The sequence below is a fragment of the Solanum stenotomum genome, unplaced genomic scaffold, assembly GCF_019186545.1.
Source record: "Solanum stenotomum isolate F172 unplaced genomic scaffold, ASM1918654v1 scaffold31887, whole genome shotgun sequence".
Taxonomy (NCBI): Eukaryota; Viridiplantae; Streptophyta; class Magnoliopsida; order Solanales; family Solanaceae; genus Solanum; species Solanum stenotomum.
In genome coordinates, this window is record NW_026031666.1 from 12,445 (window position 1) to 21,297 (window position 8,853).

General features: G+C 34.9%; 1 pseudogene; it reads right to left on the reverse strand.

The window, feature by feature from the left end:
- Positions 1-3,764: 3,764 nt before the first annotated feature.
- Positions 3,765-8,027, reverse strand: LOC125852052 (wall-associated receptor kinase 5-like; annotated as a pseudogene).
- Between the last annotated feature and the right edge of the window lie 826 nt (positions 8,028-8,853).

An 8,853-nucleotide genomic window follows, 5' to 3' on the forward strand; every position in this document is an offset into this window, starting at 1 on the left:
TTTTCCACAACTAAGAAATAGGTGCAATCTCTAGATGTCCAAGATGTTTCCGCCGTGTTCATTGTTTGTATGGACACACTGAATTCTCTTGGTATTTTTGAAAATTCGGACTGACAACAACCGTTATTCCCAGTGCAATAAGATGATGAAGCTAAAGAGGATGAAACATTATAAGTGGAGTTGCCACAGAAAGAAGCACATCCAGTTACAATGCTGCCTCCACTACCAGTGTCTAAATCTTTGACATAAGCATAAATATCACATCCAATGGCTACTATTTTGTTCTTGTTAGAAATACTGAAATGCTCGCTCCTGGTTGATTGAAGAATTTTATCACCGTAGATGTTCTTTCCAGATCATTTGTTGTAGTGCTTTGAACTGAAAGTAATATCAACAGTGATGGAGTCCATTGATATGTGTTGAACAGGATGACCAGTACCAAGACTAAAAACAGTGTTGTTATTGCAGCTCACTTCAAATTCTTCATTGAAGTAACACTCTTTTCCTATTCCAAATGGATAAGGAATGGTTACATTGCCACATCTTTCTGGGCAGCCAGGCCTTTGTGAAGATAATATTGCTGATGATGACCATATTCTTATAGCTGAAACTTGTGTTGTTTCTTTAGAGAGAAGCCCCATCAGAAGAATGAAAAATGACCACATGGTAATCTGCATCTTCGTGTATACTGGTATGTTCTACTGCCTCATTCTCTGCTTGAGTCATATCTTATAATGGCACAATTCTGCAAACGTAATACTTTTGAAAGAGAAGCTGATAAGCCTTCCCCACATCTCAACAAATGAAACAAGTAATAACTTTACAAGTGGGATCCATATTGTAATTTTGAAATGTTTTGGTCCAGCATTTGTGTGGATGTTTTCTTTTCACTTTCTTTTTTTTTTTTTTTTTGGTTTTTGTTCTTAATATATGGGATGGCTGTTTCTGTTACTTGGAATCTCTCTCTCTAATAGAAAGTGATACTCATGTATTGTCTTTTATATTTATTTTTTCATCCTATATAAATGAAAAAAGTTATTTGGATCAAACCTATCTTTTTTTGGCTCACTACTCATGTTTTCAATCATTTCAAAGATCTAATTTTAGGTTTGTTCTGTTTGTGATACAAGAAGAGAGATTAAGGCAGACAGTTTTGACTAGAGGGAGAAGATCATATGAGAAAAAAATTCCTTTTTTCTGCAGATTTTTCGTGCTGTCAGTTAGATTTAATTTGCATTTTTGATTCATCATTGTTGGATCAAGCTGATTTTTTTTACGTGGAGTTTCTAACATTCTATTCTTAATTTGAATAGTGGAGATTGTGATTGTATATACTGTATTCCCTTTCCATGCCTCATTTGATATGTTTTACTTGAGTTGAGTGTCTATTGGAAACAACCTCTCTCTACCTTTGCAAGGTAAGGGTAAGATTGCATACACTCCACCCTCCCCAAACCCCACTTGTGAGATTACACTGCTTATGTTGTTGTTGAGATCGTGATTGTAGCTGCAAAATTTCGAGTCACGAACCATAGCTAGTTTTTTTCAGTGTTTTTCCTTGTTATTCTCAAAATTGTCTGTTGCTGCTATTGATTTGCTACTTTCGTATCTCCTTTTTGATACGGGTGCTGTGACCATTTTAGAGAACTTTTTATCTTCTGTTTTTATATGTTGGAGTTCTTCATTGGACCGGAGATCACGAAACATTTACTTTTCGTGTTGAAATTACTAGAACCCCAATAAGCTGTCTTTTCTAGAATTTAAAAGTCCAAATCCTAATTCCGTCTCTGATCTCTTGTCAAGCTTGGCTCCAGTAAGGGTCACCTTTTCATTATGTGTGATGGGGAAACTAGTCCCTACAAGTCTGACACTCTGACTATGTCCATTCCATATAAATCAGAGTAGACCAGAAAAATATGGTCGATTGCACCCTCCATTATACACTCAATTCATAGGCGAATCTAGAATATAGCATATGGGTTCACGGGAATTCAATTACTTTCCTAACTAGGTATTTATATTGACAATTTTTCTAAATGTCTACAAATATTTACCTGTGAACTCAATTTTTATTATTATATTAACTTGAAGTTGTTGTAGAAACTGGCATTTTAAGTTTTGGATCCGACTCTGACTCCATAAATGCTAAAAGTCGTTAATTTTTATCACTAAATTAACTTGAAGTTGTTGTAGAAACTGAAATTTTAAATTTTGGATCTGACTATGACTCCATAAATGTTAAAAATCAATAACAACCAGGTTTAATTATTGGTATTAAAGGGTTTTAGCATACACTAGTATTATTGTACTCAATAGCCTATTGGGTCCCTATTTTTTGTGCTTACATATTTTTAGTGAGCACAATTTGTGGTTCTAAAGAGATTTGAAGGACAAAAAATCTGGTTGTTATAAATATTTAGAAACAAGAGCATACACAATTTAAAATCTGTTTATTTTAAAATGTATTTTTATCCGAAGTAATTTTCGGGAAATTTTCATACTTACCCATGACATATTTTATAGCTATATATGCATTTTGTTATAGTGTCACTTGAGGGATTACACCGAAGATGTCATTGGATATTGTTGTTCTATTATTTTGTTTTGTGGATTATCAATGAAAACAACAAGATCAGTTTGACCAGTAACTGGATTAGTATCTTCAAGATATATTTATATCTATTGTAACTCTCAGCACAGCTCTATTTTAGTATAAGAATGAATAAACATAATATGATAAATAGACCTTAAAATTGCTGCAAAGGACCTATATTTTTTGGCCTAAAAACATCCTTTAATTATATCACAAACTTAAACTTCATCTTCATACTACCACTATGCAAAAATCCTTCAATTATCCGAAAATTTGCAAGGTTTATCCTTAAGTAGCTCAATTTGTTCCTTGCATAATTCAGAGTCCTGTCTTTAACTGCATTTCTAATTTCCAGTTGTGTTGTAGTTACATCTGTAGAGTGGAGGGTTACCCATTCTATTCCACTTCTTAGAAAGAAAAGAACTCAAGTAAAAGTACTTAATAACATGACAATATATTTATACAAAAACTTCTATCCCAAGCACACACAAACAGAAATCATGGTTCTTCGTCTACAGGTGGGTTCATGAGTCATTGTGGTTGAAATTCTTGCATAGAGTGTTACTATGGTCCAGGGGTGCCTATAGTTGCTTGGCCTATGGAAAATGACCAACCAAAACATAGTTTCTTGGTGATGGAATAATTGAAAATAGGCTTGATCATTAGGGATTAGGGCCATCTACCTTCCAAGGTATGATAAGATCTATGTACGCTCTACCCTCCCTAGATCGAACTCGTGGAATTACACAAAGGTATGTTGTCGTGGCCTGATTGTAAGGGATTGGTAGAAACGCGAGGAGTTGGTGACTACATCCACCAATGAAAATGTCATGAAGACAGAGTTACCTAGTCCGTATTGCTAGTGGCATGTAGCAGGTATCCCGTGCAATTAGTAGAAGTGCGCGAAATCTGGCCTGGACACCACGATTATCAAAAAAAAAAGGCAAACCAAAAAAGCTATATATTTGGTCTAGTTTTGCTTTTGATGAAAACCTAATCAAACCCCAAAAAAAGCCAAACCAAAAAAGCTATATAGTTGGTCTAGTTTTGCTTTTGATGAAAACCGAATCAAACCCCATGAACAATCCTATTATAAAGCATAATAAATAAAATCATAACACAATATTTCATCATATATACGACTTAAATATTAATGTAAATCATGCTAATCTTCATTTGATTATGTTTCCATACATGCAATTACTTCAACATTACAACTACAAAAGATAAAAGTTGAAGTTCTAAAAGTTACAAACTTCCCTTTCTGTCATACTGCATTTCATTGTGAGACACTGAGTTCTGATTATCTTCTTCGGTACAATCAGAAGTATGACTACATGAACTTTCACTTTCTGGCAAAATGTTATCTTGAAAACTCTCATCATGAGGCAGATCTTGCCTCGTTTTTCCTTGTTTCTCAAGTTCAGCTGCCACTTCCTTCATGGATGGCCTTCTCCTTGCATTAAAATTTAAGCATCTCTTGGCAAGTTTGGCCACAGCAAGAATCACATGTTCATCCTCAACTTCTTTTACAATTTCAGGATCTACAATCTCAATTATACGATTTTCTTTCAATGCTAATGTGAAACGGATAACCAAACCTGGATCTTCTGGTTGGTTTGAAGTGACAACTCTTTGACTTGTTAGCAGCTCTGCAAGAATTACACCAAAGGCATAGACATCACATTTGTCTGTAAGTTGACCTGAGCGGAAGTATTCTGGATCTATGTAACCAAATGTACCCCCTACCATTGTTGTTAAATGAGTCTTGTCAACAGACAACAATCTCGATAGTCCAAAATCAGAAACCACTGCTCTAAAATTATCGTCTAGTAATATGTTGCTTGATTTTATATCTCTGTGAAGAATGGGAGTAGAAGCACATGAGTGCATGTAAGATAGTGCCCCTGCTATTTCTGCAGCAATTCGCACCCGATGATCCCACGATAATATTATTGCTGGGTGCGGAAGAATCTGATCATCCAACTCAGACTTTGAGACTGTAGGATTAGAACTGTGACTGAGGTTTCCATGAATATGGGAAGACAAGAGCTTTGGCAAAGAGCCACCACTACTTTCTCCATTTAAGGAAATACGTTGTCGCAAAAGTAATCCACCATTCCTCTTGAAAAACTTTTGTTTAGCTTTGTTTTCTTCCCTCTTCCGGAGCCATTTGTGTAGCCAAAGACAAACTGCTACCAGGATTACAAAAGTAATTGCTTCTCCAATACCTGCTTGTGAGCAAACCAATCTCATATAAAACAAGCATAAATTCATTTTGAGAATCTAAGAGTAAGAGAAAGGGCGGTAAATGCTTTTCCAGGCTCCTTTGTAATTTTAAAGCTTAAGTTAAGCTTCTAATTTTCTAAAGAGCAGCTAGCTAGAATAAATGTTATAATGTCTTTAGTTAGGTCATGACATGAAAAGGATCATTAATCATTTGTTGGGACTAATTTGTCTCAAATAAAAAGCTAGAGAAAGCTTAATCTAATCTAACAAAGAAACAAGAGGGGAAAAAAGAAGACAAAGAAGAGAGTTATACAATACCTATGGAGAGTTGTTTAGCTAGCGTATGTCTCACATTATTTGAGTCACAATGGTAACTGCCAGGAGTATTAACACAGCGAGTATTGTTGGGACAATGATTCCTTTTTGGACTTGCACACTCGTCGATGTCTGTGGAAATTAACAAGTAATTATCATAAAAACTGAGATTAGTAACTTAGAAAATAAGACATGTTACATGCTAAAAACAAGTCAAAATAAAGGGGTACAGTGGGATATTGTTATATTGTTGCTCTCTTTGTTTCATTTCAAATATTGTATCGAAACATTTTATTTTTTGAAACTGGTAACTTTAGTCTATATATCCACAGGTATACTACAACAAAAGTGTAGTTCCCCTTCAAAAGTGTTACAACTTACAGAATAAAATAGTCTTAGTCTAAACTGCTGCCTATAAACAATCTAGCACATCAAAGATAAAGGTGTCTATAACACATTAAGGGGTCATTTGGTATTTGGTAGAGTGTATTAGGAGAAATAATCCATGTATTATGTATGGTATTACTTAGTACTGTGTCTGGTAGGAATTTTGGGCATATGTATAACTAATGCATGTATTAGTTATACACTATGGTATTATAGGGTGTATAACTAATACCTTCTATTTGGTGGTATTAGTAATACATGGGATTTAATACCATGGGATCAATATATGTAAAGACAAAAATATCCGTCAAATCCTTTTAATCATTCTGTTTATTTTCTTGGTTTTATGTCTTATATTTGTACTAGTAAATTTATTTAAATAAATTAGCTTGCAAATTTTATTATTTAGAGAGAGTTGTTTGTTGCAAAATAAATTCAATATAATATTTGAAATGTGAGTTGTTTAACATTTACTAATCAAAAAAAGCAAATATATGGCCACATGGCATACTGGTGGTCTCCTTATATGGATTGAGTAATCATCCCCTCATGAGCTAGCTTTTGGGGTTGAGTTAGGCCCAGGTGTCATATCTTTACATGGTATCAAAGCCAGGTTCAGCCCCATTTGGGCTCCCGTTCCACGCGTCAATTGGGCTTGAGCATGAAGGGGGTGTTAGAGTGGGTAAAAGTCCCTCATTGGTTGGGGAATAGACTGGTGGTCTCCTTATATGGACTTGAGCAATCCTCCCCTCATGAGCTAGCTTTTGGGGTTGAGTTAGGCCCACGTATTTTGAATAATTTATAAAATTGCATACATATTAAAATTATAACTTGCAATTTTATGTGTAAACGAAGATGGTTTGTTCGATTTTACTATTGTTTACTGTTTACGGTCTTTTTAATTTTAAAAGTAGATGGTCTATCTTTTTTTAAATTGAAAATTGACGTTTTGTGAGTGATCAATTTATTAAGATAACAATTATTTACCCTCAAATAATTCAAGTGAGAAAATAGCAAACATGGTGACAAAATTGTTCTTCTCCTAGCTAGTTAGAAGGCCACAAAAAAAATATATTGTCTGACAGTTATCTACCTTCCCGATTACATGAAATAGAAAATCCTATAATAATGTAAGGGTACAATTGGAAAGAAGCTTTTTGTAGAGTTTTAAACCAAACACAAAATTAGGTGGGAAGCAATGAACCAAACGCTTAATAAAAAATAATTCCTGCATTATTAATCTCTACATTACTAATTCATGTGTTACTAATCCCTGCATTATTAATCTTTGTACCAAATAACCCCTAAAAGTACTTTAAATCCTGTGATCTTGGAGATTCCATGTCAATCCTATAAGGGAGTCTTATTAAGCGTAACATATGAAATGTAGGAATTAAAAACTTACTAAATATAGAAAAACATGAAGTTCGTTGTTGAAACAGACTAAAAACGAAAATAAGATATGTATGCTAAAACGGAGGTAGTAATATACACAAGTTAAATCACAAAAACAAAAAAAGAGAAATGAACAGGGAAATTAGTACCTTGGCATCCATGAAAGAGGTAAGGATTGCCTTGATAACCAGAAGAGCAATCGCATCGGTATCCCCCAGCAGGTCTAGTAGTATCATCGATGCACCTGCTGTTCTTTCTACATGCATATTTTGGCCTTCGCATGGCTTTGTTGCAACTAACATTGCCAATCACCCAGTCCAACACCATCCTTCCTTTGTAAGAATCGTCTTCTTTGCACTTACCACGTAACTGAGTGAAGTCAGACTCAGAACTGCCCTTTTCTATAAGTAAGTAATAGGTGCAATTGCTAGATCTCCATGATGTGTTCTCCGTGTTCATTGTTTGTGTGGACATGGTGAACTCCCTTGGTATTATTTTTGAAAATTCAGACTGACAACAACCGTTATTCCCAGTGCAATATGATGTTGAAGCTGAAGAGGATGAAACATTATTAGTGGAGTTGTCACAGTAAGAAGCACATCCACTTACACTGCTACCAGTGTCTGAATCTTTGACATTAGCATAAATGTCACACCCAATGGCTACAAACTTGTTCTTGTTGGAAAAACTGAAATACTCGTCGCTAGTTCCTCGAACTGGCTACAAATGCATCACGGTAAATGTTCATTCCAGATGATTTGTTGTAGTGGTGCGAAATAAAATCAATATCAACCGTGATGGAGTCCTTTGATATGTAATGCACATACACACCATCACCATCACTCAAAGCAGTGTTATTATCGCAGCTCAATTCAAATGCTTCATTGAAGTAACACTCTTTTCCTATTCCAAATGGAAAAGGAATGGTTACGTTGCCACATCTTTCTGGGCATCCAGGCCTTTGTGAAGATAATATTGCTGATGATGACCATATTCTTATAGCTGAAACTTGTGTTGTTTCTTTAGAAAGCAGCCCCGTCAGAAGAATGAAAAATGACCACATGGTTATCTGCATCTTCATGTATACTGGTATGTATTACTGCCTCATTCTCTGGTTGAATCATATCTTATGATGGCACAAAATTCTGCAAACATCATTAGACTTTTGAAATAGGACCTGCTAAGGCTTCCCCACTTCTCGACAAATGAAAAAAATAACTTTACAAGTGGAATCCATATTGTGATTTTTAAATGTTTTGGTCCAGCATCTTAATGACTGATTTGGTACATACATTCACTATCTAGTGGATGCGTGTGGATGGTTTCTCTTCACTTTTATTTTTTTGTTTTTTTATTTGGTTTTTCATCCTATGTAAATGAGAAAAGTTATTTGGATCAAAGCTATCTTTTTATGGCTCATTACACATGTTTTAAATCATTTAAAGATCTAATTTTAGGTTTGGTCTGTTTGTGATACTAGAAGAGAGACTAGAGGGAGAAGATCATATGAGAAAATTTCCTTTTTTCTGCAGATTTTTTGTACTGTCAATTAAATTTAATTTGCATTTTCGATTCATCATTGTTGGATCAATCTGGTCTTTTTACGTGGAGTTTCTAACATCCTATTCTTAATTTGAATAGTGGAGATAGTGATTGTATCTACTGTTTCCCTTTCCATGCCTCATTTGATATGTTTTACTTGAGCCGAGGTATCTATTGGAAACAATCTCTCTAACTTCACAAGGTAGGGGTGAGGTTGCGTACACCCCACCCTCCCCAAACCCCACTTGTGAGATTATATGCTTATGTTGTTGTTGTTGAGATCGTGATTGTAGCTGCAAAATTTTGTTTTAAGAAATAGACGGCTTTGTCTTCAAGCCATCAATAAAATTGAGCTAATATGTGATTATGATTGTACATTGATGCTTTAGTCC